Consider the following 18,258-nt stretch of genomic DNA (forward strand, 5'->3'; position numbering starts at 1 on the left):
ATCTCAAGCAGTGGGATTAGTTAGCTCAGTGTTAAGGTGGTGACAAAACTGTTTTGTTCACTTACTATATTTACCTCCTTCTTCCTCTCTTTTAGAATTGAGGAAGTCTAAGCCAAGAAGCGTAAAATAGAATTGAAATTGTTCTGTGGAACATGAGCTGAATGGCTTCACAGAATGCGCTGTACAATACAAGTATGTTGATGTATCAGTGGTGGAGTAGTTAACTCCAAACCAAACAGACACAGCTGGCATACATGTCTGGACGTATTTTAAGGTGTATTAATCAGCTGAATTTAATGTCTCTCATTTAGAACTAATGACTGAGACCTTTAACTACACAAAGCATTGATTGAGTTACTGCTGTTGTCTCGTTGTCTGTTCTACCAAGAATGCTGCTATCTGAATCAATAGCGCAGCTTTACTATCTGTATGGCTGAAGTTCTGGAAGGAGTGCACATACCTGCACAACAAGAAGTTAGCGTTTTGATCCTCCTACACTCCCAGTAGGTATCCTATTAAATGTTGGTTTGTGTAAAACATTCTCACACGGGGCACTATTTGTGCTTCTTGATGCATCAAAAGTTTAAACACATTTTCTGAAAGACAGCAGCATGCAACCTTAGACCCTCCCTATGTTCCTGCAATCCTATTTTTCTAATTGAAAACCATTGAGTTGACTGCGTTGTTTTACAAATACATTTTTCCAGTTTGGAAGCACTCTGTTTGATCACCCCATTAGGTTTCCAGACCATTACACTCAAATCATACATCGACATCAAAGTTGCATTCATTCAGCTAAACGTAAAAGCGTATTATCCATACACAAGCCAAAACATCTCCAATGCCCACTTTCCTTGCTGCTCTTATAGGTTTAAACAAACAACAAAAATATTCAAAGGGGAAAAATACACAGATATATATTATATATCAGTCTACAGATATATATTAACCTAGCTATCAGGCAGAATATTTGTCATATTTTGGTCTGATAAACAAAATTATAGTATAACAATAAGTTTAATGTTTTATCTCACGGTAGTTAGCAGATTCGTTTTACAGTCAAAGTCACAGCAATGAGCAGCAATCAGTGTATGCATCCTTATTGAACAGTATCTCTCTAGACCTGTCCTTATATGAGTAAATTTGTTTGGGGGACAGAGTTAGAGCAGATGGTGTCTCTATGATTTTATTAGTCGGCTTTGGATGTGATCCTCTCAATGCTCTCAGTTCCTCTTTGATTTAATGAGCACTAAATGTGAGTGACTACCAGCAATAGTACCCTACTACCAGCCAATCAATAAGCACTGTCACCTGTGAGAAATAACGCTGATCAACATTCTGACTAGTAAACTTAAACCATTTGTTCAAGTTCAGTGACAGATAATGGCTATGCATGATTGCACATCTCTCTGAATTAGAATGGAGGACATTTTAGGGGATGAATCACTTTTGTTGTGGGATGCAGTAAACGGATGTAGGAAGTGAGCTGATAAAACGTGGAGATGTGGAGAGAAAGATGTGGAGAGCAAGACTGTTGTGGGCATAAAACAAATGGGTTAGATGAAAACAAAGAACCTAATTAGATGTAGGATGTATGATCTTAATTTGATCACACACAGCAGGAAATGCAAACTCGTAGTGCACAGGTGTCAAACTCATTCCACAGAAGGCCGAGTAGCTGTGGGTTTTTGCTCCTCCCTTGTACTTGATTGATTAATTAAGGTCACTAATTAGTCAAAAAAACCTGCAGACCCTAGGCCCTCCATGGAATGAGTTTTGCACCCGTTGCACCCGTGGTGTTTTCATGGTTTAAAAAAGCTTCTGAAGTTTGTAATTTACATAAAAATATGTCAGACTTGATTTGCCTTAACTAAAAATGTATCAACCCCTACAGAATTGCCCATTAATTAATTATACAGTATAATCCACACATGAATTCAAATTTCCTGTTGCTGCAGGATTATTTTCCTGCTGTAAGTAACTGGACAAATTAAGATCCTATGCCTGTAGCAGACAGAAGTTGTTGTAAACACAAAATATGCTATCTAGAACCTAAAAGGGTTATTTGGCAGTCCCCATAGGAGAACCCTTTGAAGAACCCTTTTCACAGAGGGTTCTACGTGGAACCCAAAGGGTTTTACCTGGAACCAAAGTGTTAGTGAAAATAGGCTTCTACTTTTTATATTTTACATTTTGGTCATTTAGCAGACGCTCTTATCCAGAGCGACTTACAGTAGTGAATACATACATTTCATACATTTTTTCCCCCCGTACTGGTCCCCCGTGGGAAACGAACCCACAACCCTGGCGTTGCAAACACCATGCTCGACCAACTGAGCTTCCCTTTGACTTCGCATTTGGAAAATTACCCAAATGATACACAAGTGGCTCGTAAATTATCTCTATAAATCGTTTGTAATTGTGGGCCTTTTATATCACAAGAGGTCATACTGTAGGGTTTGAGTCTTTAGGTAATGCTGTTATTGGGATAAGGCATATAGAGAACAACTTGTATAAATGACTCTCTCTGTCTGTGACGTGTAACATGATGACACAGTAAAAGGTCATCACCGGTACAATGGCCACCATTAAATCTGAGGATAGTGCGTCGTGTCATCACCACCAGTAGTTGACGCACCTCTAACCCCCCTTGTAACCTCTCCACGGCAACAATAGTGTCCGTGACAACCTCTCACTGAGATTCAGGTGTATAATCATCCACTTGCAGAGGTCCTGAGGGCAACACAGCACAATCACTGGAGGCAGATGGATGACCTGGGTTTCACTGTGATGAGGGTGATGGACTCATGGATGACTTTTCACTATACAGTGAGTGGTTATATAGAATCACGCAAAAAAAGAACGGTTGCTGTGCTGAACCATCTGAAGGTATCAACAACCAGACAAAGAACCATTAAAGTTAGAGATAGATAGAAACGTTAAAGACAGAAGCTTCAATTTAGTTTAGTGTATTGGTAACTCAGCATTAAGACACATTGAATAAATCTGATATAAGACCTTGGAATAAACAACCACAACCTCGCGGACATACTAACAACCACAACGTCCTGGACATACTAACAACCACAGCGTCCCGGACATACTAACAACCACAACCTCGCGGACATACTAACAACCACAGCGTCCCGGACATACTAACAACCTCCTCATAGACATACTAACAACCACAGCGTCCTGGACATACTAACAACCTCCTCATAGACATACTAACAACCACAGCGTCCTGGACATACTAACAACCTCCTCATAGACATACTAACAACCACAGCGTCCTGGACATACTAACAACCTCCTCATAGACATACTAACAACCACAGCGTCCTAGACATACTAACAACCTCCTCATAGACATACTAACAACCACAGCGTCCTGGACATACTAACAACCTCCTCATAGACATACTAACAACCTCCTCATAGACATACTAACAACCACAGCGTCCTGGAAATACTAACAACCTCCTCATAGACATACTAACAACCACAGCCTCCCGGACATACTAACAACCTCCTCTTAGACATACTAACAACCACAGCGTCCCGGACATACTAACAACCACAGCGTCCTGGACATACTAACAACCTCCTCATAGACATACTAACAACCTCCTCGTAGACATACTAACAACCACAGCCTCCTGGACATACTAACAACCCCCTCGTAGACATATCAACAACCTCCTCTTAGACATACTAACAACCCCCTCATAGACATATTAACAACCCCCTCGTAGACATACTAACAACCTCCTCATAGACATACTAACAACCTCCTCGTAGACATACTAACAACCTCCTCATAGACATACTAACAACCTCCTCATAGACATACTAACAACCCCCTCGTAGACATACTAACAACCCCCTCGTAGACATACTAACAACCCCCTCGTAGACATACTAACAATCCCCTCATAGACATACTAACAACCCCCTCGTAGACATACTAACAATCCCCTCATAGACATACTAACAACCCCCTCGTAGACATACTAACAACCCCCCTGTGGACATACTAACAACCCCCTCATAGACATACTAACAACCCCCCCATGGACATATTAACAACCTCCTCATAGACATACTAACAACCCCCCCGTGGACAAATGATGTTGAAAATTAAATGGAGGAAGATCATACTTTATTCTACCAATTAATCTACTCTATGCAGGACATTTTATTTTGAATTCAACAGGCGCTCATTATGACATGTGGTTGAAGTCGTGGAACTAATAAAACCTGGGATTAAATTCTAGACCAACGGACCGGAAAAGCCAACAGATACAGACTGTAGGTAATACATTAGGTTATAATGACAATCTATGTCTTATTTCGATCATCAAGTTGACTATATTGAATTTTCAGTCAACAGCTGCTCATGAGTGGAGGTCATTGGAAATGTATCTCAGCGAGACACTGTATCCTACTGTCACTGTTATTAATTATTATCTACACAAACCTGGTTAACCCAGGTCAACGCACCAGTTCTAAGCGCAATGGTTTCAGGAACCTCTGAAAACAAACCCACAGGTCTTGCAATAAAGAGGCTTCCTTCCGCACATATGGATGTACATTTCAGATTTATTGAGCTACGCTAAGACTTAAGTCAGAATAATACCAATACCCACATGTATTACAGTAGTTGCATTGTTTGTGATCCCAAGGAGTGTCCCACTGCGCAAAACTGGTGGCAATTATGTTATTGTGACGTCATTTATCACGTCAGGTTGTACAGTGCATTCGGAAAGTTTTCAGACCCCTTGACATTTTCCACATTTTGTTACTTTACAGTCTTATTCTAAAATGTATTCAATTATATTTTCTCCTCATCAATCTACACAAAATACCCCATAATGACAAAGTGAATACAGAAATACCTTATTTACATAAGTATTCAGACCCTTTGTTATGAGACTTGAAATTGAGCTCAGGTGCATCCTGTTTCCCTTAATGATCCTTGAGATGTTTCTACAACTTGACTGGAGTCCACTTGTGATAAATTCAAATGATTGGACATGATTTGGAAAGGCACACACCTGTCTATATAAGGTCCCACAGTTGACAGTGCATGTCCGAGCAAAAACCAAGCCATGAGGTCAAAGTAATTGTCCTTAGAGCGCCGAGACAGGATTGTGTCAAGGCACAGATCTGGGGAAGGGCACCAAAAATGTCTGCAGCATTGAAGGTCCCCAAGAACAGTGGCCTCCATCAATCTTAAATGAAATAAGTTTGGAAGCACCAAGACTCTTCCTAGAGCTGGACACCCTGCCAAACTGATCAATCCTGGAAGAAGGGCCTTGGTCAGGAAAGTGACCAAGAACCCGATGGTCACTCTGACAGTCCTCCAGAGTTCCTCTATGGAGATGGGAGAACCTTCCAGAAAGACAACCATCTCTGCAGCACTCCACCAATCAGTCCTTTATGGTAGAGTTTCCAGACGGAAGCCACTCCTCAGTAAAAGACACATGACAGCCCTCTTGGCGTTTGCCAAAAGACACCTAAAGGACTCAGGCCATGTTAAAAACAAGATTCTCTGGTCTGATGAAACAAAGATTGAACTACTGGACTGAATGCCAAGCATCACATTTGGAGGAAACCTGGCACCATCCCTACAGTGAAGCATAGTGGTGGCAGCATCATGCTGTGGAGATATTTTTCAGCGGCAGGGACTGGGAGACTAGTCAGGTTTGAGGCACAGATGAACAGTGCAAAATACAGAGAGATCCTTGATGAAAACCTGCTCCAGAGCGCTCAGGACCTCAGACTGGTGCGAAGGTTCACCTTCCAACAGGACAATGACCCTAAGCACACAACCAAGACAACTTAGGAGTGGCTTGTAGTTGATTTGAAGTTTAGAAAGGCTTCTGAATTCACAAATATCCTGTTGCTGCAGGATTATTTTCCTGCTGTAGCAAACTGGCTCAAATTAAGAACCTACACCTTTACTTTGACAAAATCTGCACAAGGGGAGACAAGCTGCCTGGAAACAACAATGGTTTGGCAAAGGAACAACAACAGCCATGTCTCTAGGCTTGAGGTTGAACTAGTGGAAGAGGGAGGCCTGCCGCAATAATCAAAGACTAATTTCCTACGTAGTTGTGTTGGTGCAATTCAACCTTTACCAAGGTGTTTACAGCACTAGGCCCTTAAAATGATCTATTTTGCTAGCGAAAGACTGTCCATTTCTAGGGGAGAGCTGCAGCTAGGTTGCAATAATAATTAGGGACCTGTGCAGCTAGAGATATTGGGTTAATCAAACGACACAGCTGTGTGTTAGGCAGAACGTTTTCGCTAATTCCTATGATTATTTGCAGAGAACTAAATGCAGGGAAGGAAACACTTTGCATGATTAAGCCTTAATTTTCAGAGTGTGTGAAGACTAAACAGACATTAATACACACATCTGTCACTACCTCAGTTCTGCCTTTCCACACCTGTCTGTGTGTGCATCCATGGAACCTTCTCTCCATGTCCTATACCATAAGATCTTTGCTCCTATGTTCTAATGTACATGATGTATGTTTGGTTGTCTTGACCAAATAAAGAGTTGCGGGCACTAAAAAGCTGTAACAATTGTCTTTAATGCATGCGCAACACGGCACTCTAGCATCTAACAATAGTTTGCCACAAAAACTGTACTGAGTTTCAGGGTTTTTAAAAAACAAATGACTTTTTAGTGCCCGCTAATGTACCAATGTTTTGGCTAAGCAAATCATGCTTTCTCAGGTAGTGGCTGTCTCAGTGTCTCATGCAGACAGGGCATATTCATTGGCATTAGTTAATCTAACATAGAAAACTCAGGTCTGGATAAATACATTTTAGTCATTTAGCAGACACTCTTATCCAGAGCGACTTACAGTAGTGAGTGCATGCGTTTCATTTGTACTGGTCCCCCCGTGGGAATCAAACCCACAGCCCTGGCGTTGCAAGTGCCATGCTCTACCAACTTGGTTTCATTTATGATCCTCTGAGATGCATAAAACAATGTGGTGATAATATGAAGGTCAGCCAAAGTGTTAGTGAAAATAGGCTTCCACTATTTATATTTTCTTCCCTTTGATTTCGCATTTGGAAAATTACCCGAATGATTCTCAAGTGGCTCGTAAATTATCTCCATAAATCGTTCATCAGGTCGAGACGTAGGTAGGTAGCGCAACTAGGAGTACCTGCAATGACATTTGCCCTCCAGCAAATCTCAAACCTCCCTGCCATAATGGTGGCATGGAAAACATTCCTCTGCACATTGCGCTTTAAAATAGAGTGATGGCACATGCCATTATTGCACCTGTCAATCTTCTCACAGCCTCAAATGCATGTACTATGTGTCTCTACACTGGTCTTCCCTTAACAATTCAATAATTACTTTGAAACCACAACCATTTCCAGGTAGAGGCAAGCAACCACTGCTAGGTAGAGTAAAACATTTTTTGGAAGTATCTTGTCAATTCAGTGGCTCACCCACCCTTATTGACATGTGCACAGTTTATGCTAATACAATTAATTCCGTTGGCTGGTCACAAGCAGCAACTTGTTCTGTGAAGAGGCTTCTTCAGGCGTGATTTGGGAAGGCTGAATGGTAACTACAAAGCCATGCAGAATGAGGATTTACAGCCAGGTAATTGCTGGATACTTTGAGGGCCCTTTTCTGCCTATTGGGCCTGTGTCGATTCTAACTATTGTGCCTGTGTGGATTCTGCCTATTGGGCCTGTGTGGATTCTGCCTATTGGGCCTGTGTGGATTCTGCCTACTGGGCCTGTGTGGATTATGCCTATTGGGCCTGTGTGGATTCTAACTATTGGGACTGTGTGGATTATGCCTATTGGGCCTGTGTAGATTCTAACTATTGGGACTGTGTGGATTATGCCTATTGGGCCTGTGTAGATTCTGCTTATTGGGACTGTGTGGATTCTGCCTATTGGGCCTGTGTGGATTCTGTCTATTGGGACTGTGTGGATTCTGCCTATTGGGCCTGTGTAGATTATGCCTATTGGGCCTGTGTAGATTTATTTTAACAATCTGCTTAAAACATATTATGTATTCGTCCTGTGATTTAGCAGTTGGTTGTTGGCTATGTTAGGTGGTAAACGAGAGAGGGTGAACTTCAAGGAAAGGACATCTAATCTTTGACTGCCCAGTTTCATTCTAGTTTTCCGTCACAACATCTCCACACTCCAGCCTGGAACTCCTGCATTCCAGACAATCCCAAAGGTTTGTCAGCCTGAAGTGTTTGCTTATGCCTAATTAAGGTGTTAAATATGACCCTGTTTCGGTTATCTGGACTGTTTGTTGTGTAGATCAGCAGTAGGGTCTTGGATATGCACTGGTTACACTGGGTGCCATGCACCTTTGTTGTAATGCACTTTGTTTTTAGTATTGTATGTTTTATAATTGCTATTTTTACTCTGTATGTGTCCTTGGGTATCTTGAAAGGCGCAAATCAAATGTATTATTATTATTATTATTATTACTATGTCTACCAGGAGTAACAAGTAAACACTTGGTTGTTGCCTATATGTAATTCTGTACCCAATGCTTTTAGAGACTTAGATTCTTACTTAACTATCACCACAACAAGAACATTTCAAGACCATTTTATTATTTTGTTTGTTGCATAGAAATCCTGAAATTGGACCAGAGCTGCACTCCTGCTGTATCTTTTGTTAACTGAAGGGTACATGCTAATTGATTCGTTTTTGGAGAAAAAAAATGAAACCTCCCCTCCTTTTCGTTCATTTTTCCGCTCAGAACATGAGAAAAGAGAAGGGGCTCCAGCTGCAATGGGAGTAATTCAAGTGTTTGTACCCACACATACTCCGCGACGAGGGGTCTCCAGTTTCAAGAATAAATCTCTATTTGAAAAGATTGATCAAACGAAGACGCAGGCGGAGTTCTGCATAGGCCCGGCCCAATCAGCCAGCCAGGGCTAGGCCTGCTATCTGAATAAAATATCAGAGGAGACGTTGGATACGTTTGACCTTTAGCGAGGCGTGCAGTGGCAGAGGGAGGCCTGCCTCCTGCTCTCTCCGGGGCATTAACCTTATCTTAGAGATGAATAATAGGCTATTGACTGGCTGCCTTTAGTTGTCCTGTAGGGCTGGGACTGAGGTTGGAGATATGGCTGGGGCTGCATGGGGCTGGGATTGGGGTTGGAGATATGGCTGGGCCTGCATGGGGCTGGGATTGGGGTTGGAGATATGGCTGGGCCTGCATGGGGCTGGGATTGGGGTTGGAGATATGGCTGGGGCTGCATGGGGTTGGGTCAGGTGAGTCCCCTGTGTTCACTGTCTGCTGAAGCACTATTCTTCGCAGGCCCATGTCTTCCATTCTCTGGAGTCAGACTCCATAGGTTTGACCCTTTATGGACTAACTCTTTTGACTCATCACATATGCTGCTGTTACTGTTTATTATCTATCCCGTTGCCAAGTCACTTTATCCCTACCTGTATGTACAGTACATATCTACCTCAATTACCTCCTACACCTGCACATCAACTCAGTACTGGTACCTGTGTATATAGTCAAGTTATAGATACTCATTGTGTATTTATTTCTTGTGTTATTATTTTTCTACTATTTCTCTTTGTTTCTCTCTGCATTGTTAGGAAGTAAGTAAGCATTTCACTGTTAGTAAAACATTTTATTTTATTTTATTCTCTTTCTCTCATCCCATTGGATTACTGTCAGGTTTCCAAAGAATTGAGTGACCTGTCAGAGAGATATTTTTTTTTAATTCAGACTTGACGAAGCTGCCAATTCCAATGCTATGCATGTGGCAATGTTAACTAACAAATGGTTGGATGAAAGGTAACAATTCACTGGCAAATACTGGCTGAATCAACATTGTTTCAATTTCATTTCAACCCAAAAAATCTATGTGATGAAGTTGAATCAACGTGGAAAACTGATTGGAGTTGCACAACTTCATCAACGCAAGGGCATTTAGTCTTTTTTTACCCATGGTGAAATGTTTTGTTGATTTTACGTTGAATTCACATTTGTTGAGAACTCAACCAAATGTAAATTCAAACTAGACATTGAACTGACGTCTGTGCCCAGTGGGAACTGAAAAAACCTGTATCGCGTCACTGGTGACAATGTTGCTAAAGCAACACCCTTTGTACTTTGGCTGTACATCAAACAAAGCAGATTTTTTTTTAAGAGCTGTGATTAGCATCTCGTTTGGACCCCAAAAAATCCTGTTAGTTCAGTTGGCATTATTATTGGACACTCCCTTTGGTGGTAAGTACCAGAAATGTAAAAAATATATATTTTTAAACAATACTTTTTTAAAGTACTTGAAGTCAAAATGGCCATTCTAGATAGTTTAGTACTCAAACCAGTTACCAGTTACCTGGTTAAACAAACAGCTATAAATAGGGTTAGCACAATTATCGTATAATCGTGTTACCTGCAATTATGTACAATAACCATGAGCTTAAAAAAATAACTGTCATAATCATCTTAATAAATTAATTTTAGAAAAAGGGGGAATTGAACTTTATATTCAATTAGATATAGTTTACCCAATAGCCATTTCTCATTTTTAAAACCAAGTGAGGGATTGGAAGTGATGCAGACAATTACATTGATGGAAGCTACATTCTACAATATTAAAGCTGATCTACCCCCCCAAAAAATGTAAAATTAAAAAAATAATAATAATCTATACCCACTCATATTGCAAACTACTTTAAGTTTTTTTTTCATTGGCAAGATTAGCAAATTTAGGCATGACATGCCATTAACAAACTCTGAACCTACACATCCATGCATAACTGGCCAAATTATGAAAGACGAGCACTGTCATTTTGAATTCCATAAAGTGAGTGTCGACAATGTGAAAAAATTATCAACAATGACACATCACCTGGGACTGACAATTTGGATAGAGAATTACTTAGAAAATCTAAGCCTACAGGAAAGTATTTGCCCTTAGGCCTGAAAGGAAGCAAATGTCATTCTGCTACCTAGGAATGGCAATCACCTGACCAATCAGCCTGCTACCAACCTTTATTAAACGTTTGGGAAAAAATGTGTTTGACCAGATACAATGCTATTTCACAGAAAACAAATTAACAACTGACTTTCAGCACCCTTATTGGGAAGGGCACTCAACATGTGCAACACTCAACACTTAAACAAATGACTGATGATTGGCTGAAAGAAATTGATAATGAGATTGTGGGGGCTGTTTTGTTAGACTTCAGTGCAGCTTTTGACATTATCGATCATAGGCTGCTGCTGAATTTTTTTTACAGTGCATTCGAAAAGTATTCAGACCCCTCGACTTTGCCACATTTTGTTACGTTATAGCCTTATTCTAAAATGTGTTAAATAAAAGAAGTACTCAGCAATCTATACACAATACCTCATAATGATCAAGCGGAATTTTTTGCAAATGTATACAAAATAAAAAACAGAAATACCTTATTTACATAAGTATTCAGACCCTTTGCTATGAGACTTGAAATTGAGCTCAGGTGCATCCTGTTTCAATTGATCATCCTTGAGATGTTTCTACAAGTTGATTGAAGTCCTGTGGTAAATTCAATTGATTGGACATGATTTGGAAAGGCACACACCTGTCTATATAAGGTCCCACAGTTGACAGTGCATGTCCGAGCAAAACCCAAGACGTGATGTCGAAGGAATTGTCCGTAGAGCTCCGAGACAGGATTGTGTCAAATCAAATCAAATGTATTTATATAGCCCTTCTTACATCAGCTGATATCTCAAAGTGCTGTACAGAAACCCAGCCTAAAACCCCAAACAGCAAGCAATGCAGGTGTAGAAGCACAGTGGCTAGGAAAAACTCCCTAGAAAGGCCAAAACCTAGGACGAAACCTAGAGAGGAACCAGGCTATGAGGGGTGGCCAGTCCTCTTCTGGCTGTGCCGGGTGGAGATTATAACAGCACATGGCCAAGATGTTCAAATGTTCATAAATGACCAGCATGGTCAAATAATAATAATCATAGTAGTTGTCGAGGGTGCAACAAGTCAGTGACACAAGAGTAAGTGTCACATTGGCTTTTTCATAGCAGTTGGCTTTTTCATAGCCGATCTTTGAGAGTATCTCTACCGCTCCTGCTGTCTCTAGAGAGTTGAAAACAGCAGGTATTGGACAGGTAGCACGTCCGGTGAACAGGTCAGGGTTCCAGCAGGTCTGGGACAGCAGGTCTGGGACAGGTAGCATGTCCGGTGAACAGGTCAGGGTTCCATAGCTGCAGGCAGAACAGTTGGAACTGGAGCAGCAGCACGGCCAGGTGAACTGGGGACAGCAAGGAGTCATCAAGCCAGATAGTCCTGAGGCATGGTCCTAGGGCTCAGGTCCTCCGAGAGAGAGAAAGAAAGAAAGAAAGAGAGAGAGAAAGAGAGAATTAGAGAGAGCATATTTAAATTCACACAGGACACCAGAAAATACAAGAGAAATACTCCAGATGTGACAGACTGACCCTAGCCCCCCGACACAAACTACTGCAGCATAATACTGGAGGCTGAGACAGGAGGGGTCAGGAAACACTGTGGCCCCATCTGATGAAACCCCCGGACAGGGCCAAACAGGTAGGATATAACCCCACCCACTTTGCCAAAGCACAGCCCCCACACCACTGGAGGGATATCTCCAACCACCAACATACCATCCCGGGACAAGGCCGAGTATAGCCCACAAAGATCTCCGCCACGGCACAACCCAAGGGGGGGGCGCCAACCCAGACAGGAAGACCACGTCAGTGACTCAACCCACTCAAATTGTTGAGGCACAGATCTGGGGAAGGGTAACAAAAAATGGCTGCAGCATTGAAGGTCCCCAAGAACACAGTGGCCTCCATCATTCTTAAATGGAGTAAGTTTAGAACCACCAATACTCTTCCTAGAGCTGGCCGCCCGGCCAAACTGAGTAATCAGGGGAGAAGGACCTTGGTCAGGGAGGTGACCAAGAACCTGATGGTCACTCTGACATAGCTAGAGTTCCTCTGTGGAAATGGGAGAACCTTCCAGAAGGACAACCATCTCTGCAGCACTCCACCAATCAGGCCTTTATGGCAGAGCGGCCAAACAGAAGCCACTCCTCAAAAATGTCTAAAAACGTTGTTTATTTTTTTTTATCATTATGGGGTATTGTGTTTAGATTGATGAGGGAAAAAAACTATTTAAAACATTTTAGAAAAGGCTGTAACCTAACAAAATGTGGAAAAAGTCAAGGGGTCTGAATACTTTCCGAAGGCACTGTACATTAACAAATTAACAGTAAACATGTCATCCCCCACGAATGACGCAGCCCCCCCTGGGCCAATTGACATGTTGTGTGTGACTAACAAATTTCTATGAATTACTGTAGCTCCCACCTTAGGCCAATCAGTGTAATTATGTAAATGCCGGATCTCTATGGCAAGACGCATCATTCACCCATGTTCAGTCAAAATCGGCCCAGTGATGTCTGAGATATCGCGTGTGACTAGCGTACGAACAAACGGACGGAAGGAGACAGATCCAGTCTCCTTTCCGATTGCATCATGGGGACAATGAAATGAAAAGATGAATGGCTATATCACCATTCATTCATGTATTTGTCAGCTGCAAACAACAAGCAACTCTGCATTGCTAATGACCATTTATGTGTTGACGTTATTGGATGATCTGCCAGGTCCAGAGATTATAGTGCTGTTGAAGAATCATGATTAGTTGATTTCTGAAGCAATAGACCTACGTAAAAGGAGATCCCCAGAGACTGGGCTCTCCACCTGCCGCTCTGCAATATGGGTAGCATCCCAAATGCCACCCTATTCCCTAAGTAGTGCACTACTTTTGACCATAGCCATATGTGTGTGTGTGTGTGTGTGTGTGTGTGTGTGTGTGTGTGTGTGTGTGTGTGTGTGTGTGTGTGTGTGTGTGTGTGTGTGTGTGTGTGTGTGTGTGAATGCATGCATGCATGCGGAGTACAAAAGGTCTGCAACGTATTGTGTTATCTACACTATAGCAGGGAAGTCTGGCTTATGGCTACTCCATCATTGTCAATTGAAAAGAAAAGCATATTGTATGATATAGCAATAAAGAACTACAGTTGAAGTCGGAAGTTTACATACACTTAGGTTGGAGTCAGTGAAAGTCGTTTTTCAACCACGCCACAAATTTCTTGTTAACAAACTATAGTTTTGACAAGTCGGTTAGGACATCCACTTTGTGTATGACACAAGTCATTTTTCCAACAATTGTTTACAGACAGATTGTTTCACTTTTAACTCACTGTATCACAATTCCAGTGGATCAGAAGTTTACATACACTAAGTTGACTGTGCTTTAAAATAGCTCGAAGAATTCCAGAAAATGATGTCATGGCTTTAGAAGCTTCTCAATTGGAGGTGTACCTGTGGATATATTTCAAGGCCTATATACAAACGCAGTGCCTCTTTGCTTAACATCATGGGAAAATCAAAAGAATTCAGCCAAGACCTCAGAAAAAAAAATTGTAGACCTCCACAAGTCTGGTTCATCCTTGGGAGCAATTTCCAAATGCCTGAAGGTGCCACGTTCATCTGTACAAACAATAGTACGCAAGTATAAACACCATGGGACCACGCAGCCGTCATACCGCATAGGAAGGAGACTCCTTCTGTCTCTTAGAGATGAACGTACTTTGATGCGAAAAGTGCAAATCAATCCCAGAACAACATCAAAGGACCTTGTGAAGATGCTGAAGGAAACAGGTACAAAAGTATCTACATCCACAGTAAAATGAGTCCTATATCGACATAACCTGAAAGGCCGCTGAGCAAGGAAGAAGCCACTGCTCCAAAACTGCCATAAAAAAGCCAGACTACGGTTTGCAACTGCACATGGGGACAAAGATTGTACTTTTTGGAGAAATGTCCTCTGGTCTAATGAAACAAAAATAGAACTGTTTGGCCATAATAACCATCGTTATGTTTAGAGGAAAAGGGGGGAGGCTTGCAAGCCAAAGAACACCATCCCAACCGTGAAGCACGGGGGTGGCAGCATCATGTTGTGGGGGTGCTTTGCTGCAGGAGGGATTGGTGCACTTCACAAAATAGATTGCATGATGAGGAAGGAAAATTATGTGGATATATTGAAGCAACATCTCAAGACATCAGTCAGGAAGTTAAAGCTTGGTCACAAATGGGTCTTCCAAATGGACAATGACCCCAAGCACACTTCCAAAGTTGTGGTAAAATGGCTTAAGGACAACAAAGTCAAGGTATTGGAGTGGCCATCACAAAACCCTGACCTCAATCCTATAGAAAATTTGTGGGCAGAACAGAAAAATCATGTGCGAGCAAGGAGGCCTACAAACCTGACTCAGTTACACCAGCTCTGTCAGGAGGAATGGGCCAAAATTCACCCAACTTATTGTGGGAAGCTTGTGGAAGGCTACCCAAAACATTTAACCCAAGTTTAACAATTTAAAGGCAACGCTACTAAATACTAATTGACTGTATGTCAACGTCTGACCCACTGGGAATGTGATGAAAGAAATAAAAGCTGAAATAAATAATTCTCTCTACTATTATTCTGATATTTCACATTCTTGAAATATAGTGGTGATCCTAACTGACCTAAGACGGGGATTTTTTACTAGGATTAAATGTCAGGAATTGTGAAAAACTGAGTTTAAATATATTTGGCTAAGGTGTATGTAAACTTCTGACTTCAACTGTATATGGCCCTTCTACTCCACTGTCATGACAGTCTTCCTCCCCCTCTGTCACACACTATGACAGTCCAAGAACACACAAGTGCTAGAGAGTGGGACCGTTCAGGTTGGAGTGTTTAGACTGCATCACAGCTGGAATAACATTAAATAGGAAGTAAAGATGCGTCTAGAAAACCACTGAGGCTATTCTCAAAGTGTCTCTGACCATAAAAGGCCAAAGACTCTGCAACTCTATCCGGTAACATACCACACTTGCTTAGCACACAACATAACATAGGCTTAAAATAGCAAATACTATATAAGCCTCCCTGAAAATGTGTCCAAACGTATGTAGTTGAAATGACTGTTGATTTGGTCCATTGTTTAGAATGGGTTAAATCCTTTATGTCCTGTTGCACTGACATTGTGTCTAATGGTGTTGCAGTAACTTTAGCACCCACCTCCACCTGTACCTGTAACCACGCAATGAGTAAGTTACACCTTTATGTTATAATTTACAATACTAATGTACTGTAGGAGGATTTCACAAAGAGGGAGTGTTAGAAAAATACTCTTGCTTTTAGTGTCGTCCACCACCCAAATGTTGCAAGTGTTATGTGTAGTTTAATTGACTTGTACATACTTGCCTGTTTGTTCTGAGCTTATTTTAGGAGTAGTTTTAGTGCTATATGACTAGTATGATACTTTATAAGAATTTAAAGAATAGTACCACAACCTTGTCTGAGATTTCTTTGTTGTTGCCTATAAAACTTATGTTTTCTCTTCAGAGTTTTCTATGACACTGACATCTGCTGGTGAAACACATAACTTCATCTAGGTTATCTTCTTAAAAGTATGTGGACACCTGCTCGTCGAACATCTCATTCCAAAATCACGGGTGTTAATATGGAGTTGGTCCCCCCTTTGCTGCTATAACAGCCTCCACTCTTCTCAGATGGCTTTCCACTAGATGTTGGAACATTGCTGTGGGGACTTCCAACGATTCAGCCACAAGAGCATTAGTGAGATCGGGCGCTGATATTGGGTGATTAGGCCTGGCTCGCAGTCGGCGTTCCAATTCATCCTAAAGGTGTTCGATGGGGTTGAGGTCAGAACTCTGTGCAGGCTAGTCAAGTTCTTCCACACCGATCTCGACAAACCATTTCTGTATGGACCTCGCATTGTGCACGGTTGCATTGTCATGCTGAGACAACAAAGGGCCTTCCTCAAAATGTTGCAATAAAGTTGGAAGCATGGAATCGTCTAGAATGTCATTATATGCTGAGTGTTAAGATTTCCATTCACTGGAAATAAGGGGCTTATTCCGAACCATGAAAATCAGCCCCAGAACATTATTCCTCCTCCATTAAACTTTACAGTTGGCACTATGCATCCGGGCAGGAAGTGTTCTCCTGGCATCCGCCAAAGCCAGATTCGTTCATCGGACTGCCAGATGGTGAAGTGTGATTCATCACTCCAAGGAACACGTTTCCACTGCTCCAGAGTCCAATGGCGGTGAGCTTTAAACCACTCCAGCCGACGCTTGACATTGCGAATGGTGATCTTAGGCTTGTGTGCGGCTGCTCGGCCATGGAAACCCATTTCATGAAGCTCCCGACGAACAGTTATTGTGCTGACATTGCTTCCAGAGACAGTTTGGAACTCAGTAGTGAGTGTTGCAACTGAGGACAGACGATTTTTACATGCTACGTGCTTCAGCACTCAGCGGTCCCGTTCTGTGAGCTTGTGCGGTCTATCACTTCGCAGCTGAGACGTTGTTGCTCCTAGACGTTTCCACTTCACAATAGCAGCACTTACAGTTGACCCGGGAAGCTCTAGCTGGGCAGGAATTTGACGTACTGACTTGTTGGAAAGGTGGCATTCTATGACGGTGCCATGTTGAAAGCCACTGAGCTCTTCAGTAAGGCCATTCTACTGCCAATGTTTGTTTATTGAGATTGCATGGCTGTGTGCTCTATTTTATACACCTGTCAGCAACGGGTGTGGCTGAAATAGCCAAATCCACTCATTTGAAGGGGTGTCCACATACTTTTGTAAATATAAAATCAGCAAAAAAAGAAACGTACCTTTTTCAGGACCCTGTCTTTCAAAGATCATTCGTAAAAATCCTAATAACTTCACAGATCTTCATTGTAAATGGTTTAAACACTGTTTCCCATGTTTGTTCAATGGTCCATACACAATTAATGAACATGCACCTGTGGAATGGTCATTTAGACACTAACAGCTTACAGACGGCAGGCAATTAAGGTCACAGTTATGAAAACTTAGGACACTAAAGATGCCTTTCTACTGAAAAACACCAAAAGAAAGATGCCCAGGGTCCCTGCTCATCTGCATGAACGTGCCTTAGGCATGCTGCAAGGAGGCATGAGGACTGCAGATGTGGCCAGGGCAATAAATTGCAATGTCCGTACTGTGAGACGCCTAAGACAGTGCTACAGGGAGACAGGATGGACAGCTGATCGTCCTCGCAGTGGCAGACCACGTGTGACAGCACCTGCACAGGATCGGTACATTCGAACATCACACCTGCGGGACAGGTACAGGATGGCAACAACAACT

This window comes from Salmo trutta, chromosome 7 (assembly GCF_901001165.1).
Source record: "Salmo trutta chromosome 7, fSalTru1.1, whole genome shotgun sequence".
Lineage (NCBI taxonomy): Eukaryota > Metazoa > Chordata > Actinopteri > Salmoniformes > Salmonidae > Salmo > Salmo trutta.